The following is a 20292-nucleotide window of genomic DNA, read 5'->3' as shown; positions in this document are numbered from 1 at the left end:
CTCAACACTGTATTTATTGTTACGTTTCGTTTTCGAAGCACTCCTTGTTCGTAAGTCACGCTATAACATACAACTTATTATTTCTTATATAAAAGTTTGCCACATCTGATTAAATGCTAATAAAGCAAAAATAACAGTAACATAAAATAAAGAACATTGGGATAATACAACGGAACGTCACTAGTTTTGATAGTAATGTTTATATGAAAGTTCTCGGTTGAAAAACAGTGTGGAAGTTCATTACCATCTTTTGAAAATGACGAATCAGTTAGTCACCCAAAATGAATATCGTGTTTATATCTGAAGTTCCTACTTCTTAGTAATGAGGCCTACCATGGCCTGGTGTTTATGGCGTTCAATACGAGGGTTCGAATCTCGTCACCGATAATGCTCTCCCCCGTGATGGTTACTTCCATTTTTTTGTTGATGAAGGGTATCGTTTTTTGTTATGAATTTCGCGCAAAGCTACACAAGGGCTACTGCGCTAGCCGTCCCTAATTTAGCAATGTAAAACTATAGAGGGAAGGCAACTAGTCGTCACCACCTACCGCTAATTCTTTGGATACTCCTTTACCAACGATTGAAAGGGCGAGCATGTTTGCTGTGACGGAGATTTGAACCCGTGACCCTCAGATTGCGAGTCTAACACCTTTTTTTTAATTTCGCGCAAAGCTACACGAGGGCTATCTGCGCTAGCCGTCCCTAATTTAGCAGTTTAAGACTAGAGGGAAGGCAGCTAGTCATCACCACCCACCGCCAACTCTTGGGCTACTCTTTTACCAACGAATAGTGGGATTGATCGAAACATTATAACGCCCCCACGGCTGAAAGGGCGAGCATGTTTGGTGCGAGTCTGACACCTTAACCACTTGGCCATGCCGGCCCCGGTGAAAAGTAGAGATGGAAGTAGGTAGTACTGGCTAGCTGCCTTCCTGTTAGATTATCACTTCTAAATTAGGGGCAGTTTATCATAGATAACCTCAGAATAGTTTTGCCTGAGATATAACAAACAAACAGTCTTAACAACTTCTCTGTATCGATGTTTCCACGAGACTAAGTTTCACACAAAGTTGTCTCACTTGCCATAAATCGACTAAGTCTTCATTTTGCATGCTAATGTATACCATCGACACGACGGTCTGTTAGGTGTAAAACCTGACTGGTATGTGGTCGAACGAAACTGAATTGAATTCTGTTTCTTCGTCCATCTTTTGAAAAAAATAGCTCGCTAATTTCGAGATGTAATAAGTACGCTCGTTTAATGTTGGTATGAGAGGCTTGGTCAGCTTCAAGCCTTTGCCTGTCTTTTTGTTAACAGTTGTAGGAGATAGTTCAGTTTCATTGCGATGTTGTCGTTTTTTTGGAGGGGTGTGTGTCGAAGGATTCTATTTGAGTACAAGGACGTTCAATGCTTAAGTCAAAGGTGTTGACACGTTCTGGTTCGAGAGTGTTCCCGCTTCCACGAAGACATCTGAATATTAGAAATGTTATTTTTTTGGTTTTTACATCAGTGGCATATTAAGGTAGAAACTAAAGGAGACTTAGCTGCAGGGACATTTTATTCTATGTTAAATTACATAGGATGAAGGACCAACAAAATTATTATACTCTAGGCCTCACATAACCTTAAATCCGCGACATGAAGGAATCGATAACCAAGTAATCTGTAAACGATTCTCTTGTCTTAAGTGAATCTTTAAACTCCACAAATTAAGAATACTGAGAGATGTCGTTTTTTTATATTTATATGGTATTGATCGTTGTGTAAACATAGTTTCTAAGATTTTGGTTTGAATATCGCGCAAAGCTACGTGAGGATTACATGCGTTAGGCGTCCGTAATTTAGCAGTGAATAACTAGATAGAAGATGACTAGTCACCAACGAATAGTGGGATTGACCGTCACATTATAACGCACCCACGGCTGAAAGGGGCGAGCATATTTGGTGCGACCGGGATCCGAACCCGCAACCCTCGGATTACGAGTCGAACAGCTTAACACGCATGACCATGCCGGACCCCCACTAGAAGTAAAAATGTATTATAAAGACGACTGGTATGGGTATTAAAAGTTTAATTGAAATAAAATACAGAACAACGTTTCGACCTTTTTAGGTCATCTTCAGGTTAACAAAGAGAATTATCAACCAGTTTTAGAATACAAATCGATAGTTTAATTTCATAATACAAAACAATCATTTTATTTCTTTCTGTAGGTTCTGCAGATCTTCTTCAGAGTGTTGGTATTAGTGGCGAGCAGATAGGTATCGGAATAACAGAAGGAATCTGTGACAATAGAGCCATTCGAATAGAAGATGGTAAACCAGTTTACGGGACGCCTGACCGTGCCTACACCATTACAGAAAATGCCGTTCTTACTGCTTCAACCTCTCACGTGTTCCAAGGTACGTTGAAAAAACAAACAAGGCATCTTTAATAACAATTAAAACAATACAAATAACAAAAGGGTCTGTGATAATGAAGACATGTTCTGATTCCACTTGCTTTTCCTTCTACGTAAGTCCCAGGTGTTTTGTTATATTACATTGATGTGAACCCTGACACGACCATAACAAACTGCATGCCAACGGTCAGGAGTATGTAATTTCCACGTGCATCCACATTAAAGACAAGTATGCATTTTACGATGTAAGAGTAAATGTTAATATTGGATCTCATGTACGGACGACCTACGAATAGTTGTATCATTTCTTTATTTGCCTTCACATTCCTCTTGGCACTGGCATCCCAATATCATTTCACATTTACAAAATGTTTTTATTATTTGTTTTGTGACACGTGTTCCCTTGATTGAAATCTAATATATTCTATGAATGTGTGTAATAAACCTTAATGTTATGTTTACTGAACGTTTTCCACTCCTTCACTTCATTCATAATATAGTGGCCGCTCCTTCACTTCATTTATAATATAGGGACCACTCCTTCACTTCATTCATAATATAGGGCCCACTCCTTCACTTCATACATAATATAGGGATACTCCTTCACTATTCATAATATAGGACCCTTCACTTCATTCCTTCACTTCATTCATAATATAGGGCCGCTCCTTCACTTCTTCATAATATAGGGGCCACTCCTTCACTTCATTCATAATATAGTGGCTGCTCCTTCACTTCATTCACAATATAGGGTCACTCCTTCACTTCATTCATAATATAGGCCCACTCCTTCACTTCATACATAATATAGGCACTCTTTCATTCATAATATAGGGGCCACTTTCACTTCATCCCGCCCTTCACTTCATTCATAATATAGTGGCCGCTCCTTCACTTCATTCATAATATAGGGCCACCCTTCACTTCATTCATAATATAGTGGCACTTCATTCACAATATAGGTCACTCCTTCACTTCATTCATAATATAGGGCCCACTCCTTCACTTCATACATAATATAGGGGCTACTCCTTCACTTCATTAATAATATAGGGGGCACTCCTTCACTTCATTCATAATATAGTGGCCGCTCCTTCACTTCATTCATAATATAGGGGCCACTCCTTCACTTCATTCATAATATAGTGGCCGCTCCTTCACTTCATTCACAATATAGGGGTCACTCCTTCACTTCATTCATAATATAGGGCCCACTCCTTCACTTCATACATGATATAGGGGCTACTCCTTCACTTTATTTATAATATAGGGGCCACTCCTTCATTTCATTCAATATTGTTTCACCTTGTATTTAGATTTTTAATGAAACACCAAGTTCTGGTAAAAAACAACAACAACAACTTAGGTTTAAACTGGAGTTAGTTATAAAGTAGTTGTATAGTTATTCAGATTGAAAACATGAAGAAAGAAGACAAACATTTGATGGCTGGTCACTTTCTGGTTTGGTATATGATTTGTGATTTAGTTCCTTGTTTTGTGGGCTGGTTGGGTATGGTATATGACTTATGATTTAGTTCCTTGTTTTGTGGGCTGGTTGGGTAGAGAAACAAATGACACTGAGTGTATTTATATTTCAAAGTAAAACTCTCTATCATTGTTGTTTTCTCTAGCGTGAATATTTATATTATACCCATTGAGTACCTTGACCATTCCTGCACACAGAGTTTACCGATGAAGACAAAAAACAATTTACAATCGCACACATAACGCTATTGTATCATGTTTTTCTTTCATATTAGAAAGCACTATTCTAACCCATACAACTAATAATGAAAAACTATATAAACTTAGCAGGGTAACAGCAGGATAAAACGCACATCTGTTATTATCCATAGCTAACATTTCTAATGGTCAAGAGTGCAGTAACATACCACGTTACGTGTGTAACAGTGAATCATGTTGTCATCAGAACAACTGTAATACCAATGGAGTACTCCGGATATTCTACCGCCGGACCAATAAAGCTATTTCAAATCCGGTCCTGTCATCTTACCCTGCTTAATTTTGGTTATTGAGTTGCTATAGCAACCATACGTCAACAAAACGATGTTGTTGGCACAGAGGTTCGAGTCAATTCTATATACATATTTGGACCTGTAATGTCCAATACCGTTATCATTATGGACAAAGTAATATAAAGTGATAACAGCATCACTGAACAGTTGTTAGACTGCACCCCCTAGTGTCATTTCCAGGAACTGTAAGATGTAAGTTTCTTCATTATTTATGCATGCAGGTTAAATATTTCGTTGGTGTATTTTACATTATTCATCTTTGAGATTTTGTTACAAGAATCGCACTAACTTTATAATCAACCCGTTGAAATAAACTTGTTTTGTTTTTTTGTTTTTGAATTTCGTACAAAGCTACTCGAGGGCTATCTTCGCTAGCCGTCCCTAATTTAGCAGTGTAAGACTAGGGGGAGGCAGCTAGTCATCACCACCCACCGCCAACTCATGGGCTACTCTTTTACCAACGAATAGTAGGATTGACCGTCACATTATATCGCCCTCACAGCTGAAAGGGCGAGCATGTTTGGTGTGACGAGAATTCGAACCTGAGACCCTCAGATTACAAGTCGAGTGCCTTGACCAACTGGCCATGCTGGACCCAAAATTAGTGTCTTAGAATAAAAATATAATTTACAATCACAATACCTCCTTGGTGGCACAACGGTATGTCTGTGGTCTTACAACGCTAGAAACCTGGTTTTGATACTTCTGGCGGGCAGGGCACGACAGCCCATTGTGTAGCTTTGCACTTATCTTGAAAACAAACAAATACAATCATTAGAGAGGGTAAGACTACCGTATATCTCGGCGCGAAGACGCAGCCTCATTTTGATTCGCTAAAGTTTGAAAAAAAGAAGATAAACATAATAATAAGGTAGCAGAACTTCCACCAATCTTACCAAGATGTTTCATTGATTGTTTAGTGACTTTGGTATATAAACCCTTTTGCCCACTTCTCATTCTTGTGAGTTATATGCTTATCATATTTACCTATGAAAATGTGTATCTTATATTACCTCTGGAATATCTGTATTAGTACCAGTAATAACGTTACTGTAAGTCTGGGGAGTTAAAAGAGAGTGCTGAATATTACAGTACCATATGTACGGTGACCTGTTCTTGTTTATTTATTTGTTATTTAATACTAAGTAATTTATACATTTCATTCTGGGTCATATAGATGTGCTTGGGTTACTGTTTCGAATCGAAATGCTTCCTTTAGGCTTAGGTTTAGGCCTATGAGTAACGTAACCTTTGGCCTGGAAGACTCGGGGTAAATGTTCGAGACTTATTCTAAGTTAAAATATATGTCGACGCGGGAAATACGGTAGTTATTAAATTATTTTAATTAAGTTTACAACTTCCTTTTTTTCCAATAGTGACTCTTAATTTGGTAGAATTTGGGGAAATATTCTTTGTTTGTTTGTTACTGAGCGTGAATCTATCCGATAAATTATCTGTGCTGTGTCCATCGTGAATATTGAAACCTGATATTTTGCGTTATAAGCCCTCAGAATTACCGCTGAGCCGCAGGAGTGGTTAGTAAATTGGTAAGAGCCAGCTTAGCTAATGGCATATCCACTGTATTTTCAACATGAACAGTACTTCTTACGCTTAGAATATGGTTCCATTAAAAAGTTTTCAATGGCATTTTAACCTAAGATCGGACTCTATCTTTGTTTATGATTCCAGGTGGCACTGCAGTATGACCACTGACTATTATAATCCTTGGTAGCACAATGGTATGACCACTGACTATTATACTCCTTGGTGGCACTGCAGTATGACTAGTGACTATTATACTCCTTGGTGGCACTATGGTATGACTACTGACTATTATACTTCTTGGTGGCACTGCAGTATGACAAGTGACTATTATACTCCTTGGTGGCACTGCGGTATGACTACTGACTATTATACTTCTTGGTGGCACTGCAGTATGACTAGTGACTATTATACTCCTTGGTGGTACTATGGTATGACGACTGACTATTATACTTCTTGGTGGTACTGCGGTATGACTAGTGACTATTATACTTCTTGGTGGTACTGCAGTATGACTAGTGACTATTATACTTCTTGGTGGCACTGCAGTATGACTAGTGACTATTATACTTCTTGGTGGCACTGCAGTATGACTAATGACTATTATACTTCTTGGTGGCACTATGGTATGACTACTGACTATGATACTTCTTGGTAGCACTGCAGTATGACTAGTGACTATTATACTCCTTGGTGGCACTGCAGTATGACTACTGACTGTTATTCTCCTTGGTGGCACTATGGTATGACTACTGACTATTATACTCCTTGGTGGCACTATGGTATGACTACTGACTATTATACTTCTTGGTGGTACTGCAGTATGAATAGTGACTATTATACTCCTTGGTGGCACTGCAGTATGACTAGTGACTATGATACTTCTTGGTAGCACAGCAGTATGACTAGTGACTATTATACTTCTTGGTGGTACTGCAGTATGACTAGTGACTATTATACTCCTTGGTGGCACTATGGTATGACTACTGACTATTATACTTCTTGGTGGTACTGCAGTATGACTAGTGACTATTATACTTCTTGGTGGCACTGCAGTATGACTAGTGACTATTATACTCCTTGGTGGCACTATAGTATGACTACTGATTATTATACTCCTTGGTGGCATTGCGGTATGACTACTGACTATGATACTTCTTGGTAGCACAGCAGTATGACTAGTGACTATTATACTTCTTGGTGGCACTGCAGTATGACTAGTGACTATTATACTCCTTGGTGGCAATATGGTATGACTACTGACTATTATACTCCTTGGTGGCACTATGGTATGACTACTGACTATTATACTTCTTGGTGGTACTGCAGTATGACTAGTGACTATTATACTCCTTGGTGGCATTGCGGTATGACTACTGACTATGATACTTCTTGGTAGCACAGCAGTATGACTAGTGACTATTATACTTCTTGGTGGCACTGCAGTATGACTAGTGACTATTATACTCCTTGGTGGCACTATGGTATGACTACTGACTATTATACTCCTTGGTGGCACTATGGTATGACTACTGACTATTATACTCCTTGGTGGCATTGCGGTATGACTACTGACTATGATACTTCTTGGTAGCACAGCAGTATGACTAGTGACTATTATACTTCTTGGTGGCACTGCAGTATGACTAGTGACTATTATACCCTTGGTGGCACTATGGTATGACTACTGACTATTATACTCCTTGGTGGCACTATGGTATGACTACTGAATATTATACTTCTTGGTGGTACTGCAGTATGACTAGTGACTATTATACTTTTTGGTGGCACTATGGTATGACTACTGACTATTATACTTCTTGGTGGTACTGCAGTATGACTAGTGACTATTATACTTCTTGGTGGCACTGCAGTATGACTAGTGACTATTATACTCCTTGGTGGCACTATAGTATGACTACTGACTATTATACTCCTTGGTGGCATTGCGGTATGACTACTGACTATGATACTTCTTGGTAGCACAGCAGTATGACTAGTGACTATTATACTTCTTGGTGGTGCTGCAGTATGACTAGTGACTATTATACTTCTTGGTGGCACTGCAGTATGACTAGTGACTATTATACTCCTTGGTGGCACTATAGTATGACTACTGACTATTATACCCTTGGTGGCACTATGGTATGACTACTGACTATTATACTTCTTGGTGGTACTGCAATATGACTAGTGACTATTATACTTCTTGGTGGCACTGCAGTATGACTAGTGACTATTATACCCTTGGTGGCACTATAGTATGACTACTGACTATTATACTCCTTGGTGGCACTATGGTATGACTACTGACTATTATACTTCTTGGTGGTACTGCAGTATGACTGGTGACTATTAAACTCCTTGGTGGCACTATGGTATGACTAGTGACTATTATACTTTTGGTGGCACTGCAGTATGACTAGTGACTATTATACCCTTGGTGGCACTATGGTATGACTACTGACTATTATACTCCTTGGTGGCACTATAGTATGACTAGTGACTATTATACTCTTTGGTGGCATTGCGGTATGACTACTGACTATGATACTTCTTGGTAGCACAGCTGTATGACTACTGACTATTATACTTCTTGGTGGCACTGCAGTATGACTAGTGACTGTTAAACTCCTTGGTGGCACTATGGTATGACTACTGACTATGATTCTTCTTGGTAGCACAGCAGTATGACTACTGACTATTATACTTCTTGGTGGCACTATGGTATGACTACTGACTATGATACTTCTTGGTGGCACTGCAGTATGACTAGTGACTATTATACTCCTTGGTGGCACTATGGTATGACTACTGACTATGATACTTCTTGGTGGTACTGCAGTATGACTAGTGACTATTATACTCCTTGGTGGCACTATGGTATGACTACTGACTATTATACTTCTTGGTGGCACTGCACTATGACTAGTGACTATTTTACTCCTTGGTGGCACTGCAGTATGACTAGTGACTATTATACTCCTTGGTAGCACAGCAGTATGACTAGTGACTATTATACTCCTTGGTGGCACTGCAGTATGACTAGTGACTGTTATACTCTTTGGTGGCACTATGGTATGACTACTGACTATTATACTCCTTGGTGGCACTATGGTATGACTACTGACTATTATACTTCTTGGTGGTACTGCAGTATGACTACTGACTATTATACCCTTGGTGGCATTGCGGTATGACTACTGACTATGATACTCTTGGTAGCACAGCAGTATGACTAGTGACTATTATGCTTCTTGGTAGCACAGCAGTATGACTAGTGACTATTATACTTCTTGGTGGTACTGCAGTATGACTAGTGACTATTATACTTTTTGGTGGCACTATGGTATGACTACTGACTATTATACTTCTTGGTGGTACTGCAGTATGACTAGTGACTATTATACTCTTGGTGGCACTGCAGTATGACTAGTGACTATTATACTCCTTGGTGGCACTATAGTATGACTACTGACTATTATACTCCTTGGTGGCATTGCGGTATGACTACTGACTATGATACTTCTTGGTAGCACAGCAGTATGACTACTGACTGTTGTACTCCTTGGTGGCACTATAGTATGACTACTGACTATTATACTCCTTGGTGGCACTATGGTATGACTACTGACTACTATACTTCTTGGTGGCACTGCAGTATGACTAGTGACTATTATACCCTTGGTGGCACTATAGTATGACTACTGACTATTATACTCCTTGGTGGCACTATGGTATGACTACTGACTATTATACTTCTTGGTGGTACTGCAGTATGACTAGTGACTATTATACTCCTTGGTGGCACTATGGTATGACTACTGACTATTATATTTTCTTGGTGGCACTGCAGTATGACTAGTGACTATTATACTCCTTGGTGGCACAGCAGTATGACTACTGACTATTATACTCCTTGGTAGCACAGCAGTATGACTACTGACTATTATACTCCTTGGTGGCATTGCGGTATGAGTAGTGACTATTATACTCCTTGGTAGCACAGCAGTATGACTACTGACTATTATACTCCTTGGTGGCACTGCAGTATGACTAGTGACTATTATACTCCTTGGTGGCACTATGGTATGACTAGTGACTATTATACTCCTTGGTGGCACTATGGTATGACTACTGACTATTATACTTCTTGGTGGCACTGCAGTATGACTACTGACTATTATACTCCTTGGTGGCACTATGGTATGACTACTGACTATTATACTCCTTGGTGGCACTATAGTATGACTAGTGACTATTATACTCCTTGGTGGCATTGCGGTATGACTACTGACTATGATACTTCTTGGTAGCACAGCTGTATGACTACTGACTATTATACTTCTTGGTGGCACTGCAGTATGACTAGTGACTGTTAAACTCCTTGGTGGCACTATGGTATGACTACTGACTATGATTCTTCTTGGTAGCACAGCAGTATGACTACTGACTATTATACTTCTTGGTGGCACTATGGTATGACTACTGACTATGATACTTCTTGGTGGCACTGCAGTATGACTAGTGACTATTATACTCCTTGGTGGCACTGCGGTATGACTACTGACTGTATACTCCTTGGTGGCACTATGGTATGACTACTGACTATTATACTCCTTGGTGGCACTGCAATATGACTAGTGACTATTATACTCCTTGGTGGCACTATGGTATGACTACTGACTATTATACTTCTTGGTGGCACTGCAGTATGACTAGTGACTATTATACCCTTGGTGGCACTATGGTATGACTACTGACTATTATACTTCTTGGTGGCACTGCAGTATGACTAGTGACTATTATACTCCTTGGTGGCACTGCAGTATGACTAGTGACTGTTATACTCCTTGGTGGCACTGCGGTATGACTACTGACTGTTATACTCCTTGGTGGCACTATGGTATGACTACTGACTATGATACTTCTTGGTAGCACTGCAGTATGACTAGTGACTATTATACTCCTTGGTGGCACTGCAGTATGACTAGTGACTATTATACTCCTTGGTGGCACTGCGGTATGACTACTGACTGTTATTCTCCTTGGTGGCACTATGGTATGACTACTGACTATTATACTTCTTGGTAGCACTCCAGTATGACTAGTGACTATTATACTCCTTGGTGGCACTGCAGTATGACTACTGACTATTATACCCTTGGTGGCACTATAGTATGACTACTGACTATTATACCCTTGGTGGCACTATAGTATGACTACTGACTATTATACTCCTTGGTGGCATTGCGGTATGACTACTGACTATGATACTCCTTGGTGGCACTATGGTATGACTAGTGACTGTTGACAGTTAGAAGCTATTCCCACGAAAATAAAATAAAATCCATGGAGGATAAATAACCAAACACGTGTGCTTGAAAATCAAGAATGTTTGTGTTATCCACGTTCCTCACAGAATAAAACACAAAGTACGCTTTTCTGTCTTGAGACATAAGTGTATATATACAACTAAGGGCCGGCATAATTATGCATTCCAACGTAATACACAGTTTATGAATTTCATATTTAAAATAAAATAAATATATAGTTCTAACTGCCCCATTTTTTCTTTGAATATAATTATTTGTAATTATTTTATTGTTGAAGCCTTCCCTGGTGGCTTAGCGACGAGCTCTATAATTCGAAGTTCTATCCTTTTGGCAGACTCATAGTAGCTAATCCATTGTGCAGTTTTGCGCTAAACTAGAAGACAAACGAACATATTTAAAACTACTTAACTTTATCACGTCACTTGATCAAACTTTTAAAACTTGTAAAGTGCGCAACAAATATCCATTAATCTATTGATACATCGTTTTAAATAACTAAACAAAAAATCATAGCCAACGAAACTTCAGATTACTTGTCACTAAAGTCAAAAATGAAAACATTTTGATGAAAAGATTTATTTGACATTTTCAAGAGATTAAAGCTGACTAAACCACAAGAATGTCGAGTTGATAACCCGAACGTTTTGTAATTATTCCTTCCCTATTTAGTCGCCACATCTCCATCATGTCAATTTTAACCAATATGGCGTATTGCTCTTTCTTCGGGACATTTATTTGGTGTAAACCACCGATATCAAATCGACCCTGGCTTCAATAACAGTCGCCACTCTGATAAATAGAAATTAACCATCAGTTTTTAAGAAGCAACTTCATCCGTGACCTATTTACCAGCCGTTCCAAGCAAAGTGGATATTTGATCAGCGTTGACGTGTCTGCTACCACCAATTGATATATTGTTTCCAGATGGCCATTAGATTCTCACTTGTGTTTTTTTACCGTTTTGTATCTGCTTTTTAAGTTTACGAGAAGCCCAACGTGTTCTATGTTGTGTTCCGAACACATTTTGTTGTTTTCTTGAATGACAGCTTGATTAGGCATTAGCACGTGCAGTATGGCATAGTTGTTATGCTATACCAACCCACAAGTTTGAAAATAATCTACGGAATCCATTGTATGTTTTTATGTTTCAATTTACGTTTTAATACTTAAGGGAAAGCAAGAATAACAATAAAAACAGTTGCAGAAGTACATATTTGACACAAAATTAATCTGACGGACACCATTTTTAGGTTTATGGCAATAACGGTTTAATAAACAAATGTTCAATCATATCATGAAACAGAAAAGGGGTCAGTTTTCCCACATTTCATACATTATGTTTGTCTAGTGAAGATAGGTCAATGACACCAGACAAGAGCATGATTATATCTTTAGATATAACCCAGAAATAAAACAGAAGTACTAATTTATATGTTGTAGTACCAATAATATAATGTTTTTGAACATATATTTTTAAATATTTGATCTAGATTTGTTAAATGATAATATAGTTGAGTTTATGTTGTGTTTTTCGAATATTTTCGCAAAGCTTGTTTGTTTGTTTTTGAATTTCGCGCAAAACTATACGAGGGCTATTTGCACGAGCCGTCCCTAATTTAGCAGTGTAAGATTAGAGGGAATGCAGCCAGTCATCACCACCCACCGCCAACACTTGAGCTACTCTTTTACCAACGAATAGTGGAACTGGCCGTTACATTGTAATGCCCTTACGGCCAAAAAGGGCGAGCATGTTTGGTGTGACGGGAATTCGAACCTGCGACCCTTCTATTATGAGTCGAGCGCCTTAATCACCTGGCCATGCCAGGGCCCTTCGCGAAGCTATTCAAGACATATCTGCGTCAGCTGACCTTAATTTTAAATTTATAGACCAGATGTAAAGCAGCTGGTCAACAGCACCAACCTCCAAATATTTGGCTAGCCTTGTGAAGCCGAATTTTAGGATTTGGCTAATATTTGGCTCGCCTTGCGTAGCCGAATTGTAGATTTGGCTATCGCCCTTTGGATCTATCCACAGACCCATAGTGCAAAGCGCGATTTTTTAATTTTGTTTCTGTAACTTGACGCGAACACTATATACTGGCACATTTACCACTTGCAGTTGTGTTTTACCAGTAACATGTACACATGCTTTGTGGAAATCGTGTTAACACGTCCAGGGATAAACCGAGCAACAATTTCTGGACCACCTGTTCATTGATTAGAGTATGTTTTCACGCATGTTTATTCAACAGTCCTTTATGACATTTCTTAATCATATCCACTATAAATTATCATATTTTTTAGTTCTTGGTAATTTTGCAAGTTAACTCTTTATCTCATGTTAATTCATGTTGAGTTTGTTTGTTTATAATTAAGCACAAGGCTACACAATCGGTTAGCTGTGCTCTGCCCACCATGGGTATGGAAACCCGGTTTCTAGCAGTGTGAGTCGACAGACAAACAGCTGTGTTACTACTGTGTGTTTCATTTTTAGAGCCAGTACATAAAAATATGTTGGTAGGATGGGGTTGAAAGTTCAAAATGGTTATAGCTTCGATAGTTCTTTCTATAATTGGAGCCCGGCATGGCCAGGTGGGTTAAGGCGTTCGACTCGTAATCTGAGGGTTGCGGGTTCGAATCCCTGTCGCACCAAATATACTCTCCCTTTCAGTCGTGGGGACGTTATAATGTGACGCTCAATCCCACTATTCGTTGGTAAAGAGTAGCCCAAGAGTTGGTGGTGGGTGATGATGACTAGCTTCCTTCCCTCTAGTCTACACAGCTAAATTAGGAACAGCTAGCGCAGATAGCCCTCGAGTAGCCTTAACTCACCTGGCCATGTCGGACCCGACCATTTTGAGATGAATTTCGAAAATTTGATATGACAAGGCTGTCGTAGTAAATGGAGATATAGATCATGAATGCACACTAAATTAAGGTTGTAGAGGTAGAAAAAATCCACAGAAAAGCTTTGAATGGTTGTGTGTATTTGTTTTAACACGGGCTACATAATGCAATTATTCAATTCAGAAGTCTTAAATACAGGATGTTAACAAACGATCACGTGCCAGTGTATGATTACATGTGCAACACGTTATTCGTTTTCAAATGAGGCGCGCTCTATCGTGGTAATATAAATAAAATTCAAAACCCAGGAAACGTTTCGAATTTCAAAAGAACAAATACTTTTATGTATGGATTTTACAGTTCGAAGGTGCAGTGTAATTGTAACCACATTTTTTATCTTCTTATTTGCATATTTCACTCTTAAGAGCATCGAATAATGTACTAAATTCATTTTTGTTATATTTTTCATTCCAATTTGTGCTATTATACATATCGAAATATGTGTATATAAATAAACATCTGAATGTGGTTCTGCAAAAGAAAAAAAATTACAGTGATACTGACACCTTTGGTGATCCAATAAACCTGTCTTGTTAGGTAGAAGTGACCATTGGTCACCACATGTCATCTGTGAACCGGATTGATACAAACAAAATTGAATTATAAGATTACAGACACATATGATTGGGCTATACAAAAGCTGAATCTGAAATTTTTTATGATATGATAATAAACAAAAAGAGAAGAGTATTCCGGGGTAAACCTGGTGTTAAATATGGTAAGCATTGAACAATCCTGAGAGATTTCTCTGATATATGACGAATAAATCTCATTTCACTTTATTTATACCCGAAAAGAATAGTGACAAAGGAGTTCACAATAAAACCAATAGAAGCCTGAGGAGTGCAGGGTGTTAATAAATTAACGTAGTCCAGAGAACAGCTTAAAATGGTTCAAAATAACGAAGCTCGTGCACGACCCATCGTGGAGACGATTTGACATAAAGTGAGAACACATAATGCATATTTTAACCAACTTTCACAATTGCCACGTGGAATCTGTCTTCGTTATTGTTCTGTATATTCAGACAGACAATAAAGATTGTAAGGCCTTGCCATAGCATTTTGATGACTCTATTCTGAGTATTACAAAGTTCTTCTATGATCATAAATTTTGGATTTTGGGCAGGGTATTTGGAGATAAAAATATTGTTACTTTAAAATGAGACACAAGTCTTGCATGCTTCGTGACATGAAATATTATTATACTGCAGGGGCGTAGATTTGTTTACACCCGATAGGGGGGGATGATTTTTGCAACCACTTATGTGGACTGTTCAATTTGCAAATTGGTAATCTCTGATTACGTAAACCTGAAAGCTGTAAACATGCAGTCACAGAGTAATCTTGTTGCCACGATACTTGCATGTATACTTAGGCCTACTGACTGATACTTACAAACTATCGTTTAGATCGAAAAGCTTAGAAGCACGCCTATATTAGAGATATACATTTCGGATACTGCAAAAGTTTACATCTAGGCCTAATTATGTAATTCGATTGGTAAGAACACGAGAAATACAAGAACAAACACACAATTTGTAGGCCTGTGATGCAATAAAACAATTCAACGGACCAAACTGTAGGGGGGGATGATTGTATGCACCATACCCCCACCTAAAATGAAGGGGGGATGTATACCCTCCATACCCCACCTCCCCAGAATCTACGTCCCTGTCATACTGGGATCGATTACCAAAATTTCTCAACAGTTCTCTGGAATATTATTTGCAATATCTCCATATTTATTGTATTACAGCTATAGAGGCTTCAAAGATACTTTTTATGTTGCCAGTCAACACTATGACACCCTTTTCCCCACTTCAATCTTTGCAGTTGGTACAACGAATAACACAAAATCTTGGTATAAACTTTAACAAGCTCCTCAGTCACTATTTCAAAACTGGATTAGTTGGCTTTCGTCATTCCATAAAACTCACAATCAATTATTATAATTTGTACGCTGACGGTCTTTGTGTTAAACAGAAAGATGTCCAACATTATTGGTGATAAACAATTTAGACATTTCACTAATTTCAAAGTATCTTGCGTAACGGAAGTCATAACACCCAGTCTTCAATGATGGTGTACGTTTACACATAGTGACATTGACTTCAGTAAAGTAGATCAATTGAGTGAACGTTTGCAGTTGCAGTTCTCTGACAACACCTTCAACTGACTTGAATATCATTCCATGACGAACTGATACGATTTTAAACTATTGAACGGTCTCATGCTTGAATTAGATTGCACACATTGTGTAACATCGTTCTTGGTTGTTTGTTTGACGTTTATTGGCGCAGAGCAACTAGGCTATCTGCGCCAAACAACTGGTAAAAAATATTAAAAATAAAAGTAAAATTATTAAAATAGATAAAAAATGAATTACTTTAAAACAACACAAAGGTCAGGTTTTCGAATTAAAAACTTAAGTAGAATGAAAGAGGCCAATAGCCCTTAAAAATTTAAAAACACAACTGAGGTGGACAGTGTCACCATCGCCAATAACACTGTCCGACGTCAAGGGTAAACCCATGGCAAAAAACGTGTCTAAATTGGTGCCGTTGCTCACAGTCGTAACGACGACATGACAATAAAATAACTTGAGTGACACACAAGCTACACATTGGTGCATCAGTTCCAGATAAAAGAAAATGATGAGTTAAAAACTGTGACCAATGCGTAGCCTACTCAGGATAACTTATTCCTTCCGTTCCTTACAGAAGCAAGATGGCCCAAGAGCAACAGAAGGTTTTATCTGGAAAAGCTTGTTGTCATGCTGCTCACTTCAAGTCAACTGTCAATTGGCGCGGAGCCGAGCCGTGAATACAGAGTCTTAGCGATATATGGAACATGCATGGCAGTGATAGCACCAGAGCAGACAGACTTAGATGTGGTGTCAGCAAGCTCGTTCCCGTGAATACCAAAGTGGCCCGGTATCCAAAAGAACTAGATAGAAATGGATGATAAAGAGAATTGGGCCAGTCGGTTTTCAATATTGACGAGAACTAATGTGAAGCGATTCTAGGGCCAGCAGAGAGGTAACTGAATTAGTATAAATAGTACAGTGCTTATACTGCATAGCTTCTACGTGATCCAACGTGAGAGAAATGGTGTACAATCCGACAGTGAATACAAAAATTGTAGAGGGGATCCTGTGTGCAACCACCGAACCATAACAAACCATAGCAGAGTCCAAAGAGTCACCTAATTCTGAACCATCTCTTTAAGTGGAAATGGAAGGATGGTTCAAAAGATGTTCAGCAAATAGAGGATGATACTTTCAGTTGGAAGCATCTGCCTTTTTCATGTGACTCAAAGAGAGGTCACATTTGGGGGGTGGTAATAGCCATGGAGGGATGGGCTGACCAGTGGAGACAGCAACATCATCCACGGACATATCCAATTCAGCCAATTGCATCTGGGTGCAAAGGGCAAAAGGAACAATGACAGGCTGTCTGTTCTGGAAAGCATGGCCCACTGAGGAAAGGAAACACAACCTCAGGTGGGATACTATGGTAAGGATCGAAGTTTTGATGCATACAATAAAGACAGTTGATAACGATGGAGGTTTAGAGGAGGTTCATGAGACTCAATGTACAAATTCTGGACTGAAGAAGTGTGGAAAGGCTCTGATGGTGAACAGGGTCCAACATATTCATGGCCAAAGTCCTGACAGAGCCATAGACCATAGATCCATAGTCCAGTTTTGATCAAACGAGGACACAGTAGATCTTTAACATGGAACATCGATCTACTTTTCAAGAAGTGAAAGAAGAGAGTACATGAAGGATGTTCAGTGCCCTTGTTCTCTTGATGCATAGCTGTTTGATGTGTGGAATGAAAGTAATTTTATGGTCAAATATAAGCCCCAAGTACTTTGCCTCAGGGACTACAAGAAACACAGCTTCTCCAAGATGGAGCTCAAGATTGGGATGAATATCTCGTTGGTGGCAGAAGTGCATGCAAAATAGTTTTAGAGAGAAAAGAAATCGTTTGCTGTTGTCCACTTCAGTAAATGATTGAAGGCAGTCTGTAGCTTCTACTCAATAAACCTCATGCTCGACGACTTCCACATCTCGTCTCAACTATAGGGGAAGTTGTTCACTGATGGTTAATCTTTTAATGAAAAGTGTGGCACTCAAGACATAGCCCTGAGGGCCTCTAGATTCCTGTGGGAAAGTGTCAAACCCACATGGACTTGAAATCGACAGTCCATTAAAATGTTTAATTAAAATGGGCAAATAGCCATGCAACCCATATAAGTGGAGGTCTTACAGGATGCCATACCTCCATGCAGTATCATAAGCTTTCTCAAGGTAAAAAATACAGAAACAAGATGTTGTCTCTTGAGAAAGGCTTCCCTGATTGACATTTTAATTCGAATTATATGGTTCATGGTGGAGTGCTGTCGTCGGAGCCTACACTGAGTGGTCAAGACGAGACTGTTTGATTTGAGGAACACAATAAGACGAGCATTAACCATTCTCTCTAAAATCTTACAGAGACAGTTCATCAAAGCAATTGGATGGTAGTTCGAAGGAATTTTGGGATTCTTCCTAGGCTTAGAGAAATGGAGGACAATAGCATGACGCCAAACATCAGGAAAACATTTTTCTTTCAAATCCAGTTAAAACAACAAAAAAATAGCAAGTGAGGCAGGAGAGAGATAACACAACATCTTGTAGTGAATATCATCAGGTTCAACCAATGTACTGTCAGACTTATGAAGAGCAAGCTGGAGTTCTACCAGTGTAAAAGGGTGATTATAGTCATGGAGACGATTAGTCTGAAAGAAAAAAGACGATCGCTCTGCCCGAGTCTTAATGGCTAAAAAGGTGGGGGATGAAGCATAAGTGCTAGATGCACGAGGAAAGCTTTTCCCAAGAGTATCAGCGATGCTCTTGGCATCAGTAACTTCTGGCCATCAGAGAGCAAGATCGAAAGGGGTCAGAATTATACTGTCCACTGACCTTCCGAATCTTGTCCCATATAGCTTTGGAACTGGTGGTAGAAGATATGCCAGTTGTGAACTTCCGAGATTCCTTCTGGCTTTGACGTCTTTTCTGCCGAGCATGTGCACGGGCCTGCTGAAAAGCGATGCAGTTTGAAAGTGTGAGATGCCTATGAAAGGTATCCCAAGCCAGTTTTTTTTAGCCTTCCATGCCATGTTACAGGTAGGATTCCACTATAGACGTGTATAATATGTCAAGGTTTTGGGAATAGATTGAATAACTGCTTGGACAATACAGTTAGTTACTATTTGCACATAATCGTCTATCGATAACTTACAGAAGGATCAAGTTCTGAAAGAGCAGTGAAAAAGGGCCATTTGGTCTGTTCCAGCTTCCACCGGGTCACGCGGGCTGGGCGGAATCGACCACGGCCAGTCCCTCTCAAAAGGATAGGAAAATGATCACTGCCTCGTCGGTCACTGTCAACCCCCAAGAGAAATGAGAGAAAAGTAAAGAGGAACAGATAGAGAGACCAATAGCAGTAAGAGGCTGACTAGGTGCATGAAAATAGGTATAAGAACCAGTATTGAAAAGAGAAAGGTTGTGATTTGAGATCATACACTCTATGGAATGACCCCTTCTATCCATATCAGCACCACCCCATTAGAATCCTCAAGATTAAAAAGGGAGGAGGTAACTGTTCAATGATGGCATCAAGTTTTCAAGGTCTCTCCAGGAGACAGGTAGAAAGAACAAATAGTGATGGTATGACCCAATGAAACACGGATGGCTACACCTTTCAAGGATGTATCGAGTGGCAAAGGCAGGGTGGCTACATACTGATTGACCAACAGTGCCATCCCTCCAAGTACTCATTCATCAAACAATCTGTCATTTCTGTGCAAAGAAAACTGCTGAAAGGTGACCACATTGACAGGTTTTAAAAACGTTTAATGTAAAGAGAGACACTCAGGGTGATAAAAATTCAGTCAAATCCATAATATCATCTATATTCGAATGGAAGCTTTGACAGTTCCGTTGTATTAATCTGGCTATTTTATTTATGTGGAGAATTGGGTGGAGAACCTTTCAATTTATGATCACGTCATTTTTA

General features: G+C 39.2%; 2 protein-coding genes across 12 annotated transcripts in view; one reads left to right on the top strand and one right to left on the bottom strand.

The window, feature by feature from the left end:
* Positions 1-20292, bottom strand: part of LOC143245244 (band 7 protein AGAP004871-like) — a 555064-nt gene that overhangs the window by 50047 nt on the left and 484725 nt on the right. The window lies entirely within an intron of this gene.
* LOC143236969 (uncharacterized) overlaps positions 2190-20292 on the top strand; it is a 136509-nt gene continuing 118406 nt past the window's right edge. The window contains exon 1 of the mRNA XM_076475716.1: positions 2190-2404. The gene's annotated coding sequence lies outside the window, so the exon portion shown is untranslated. The remainder of the gene's footprint in view (positions 2405-20292) is intronic.

This window comes from Tachypleus tridentatus, chromosome 2, assembly GCF_004210375.1.
Source record: "Tachypleus tridentatus isolate NWPU-2018 chromosome 2, ASM421037v1, whole genome shotgun sequence".
NCBI lineage: Eukaryota > Metazoa > Arthropoda > Merostomata > Xiphosura > Limulidae > Tachypleus > Tachypleus tridentatus.
The sequence above is the reverse complement of the archived record's forward strand: the minus strand, read 5'-3'. Positions and strand labels throughout refer to the sequence as shown.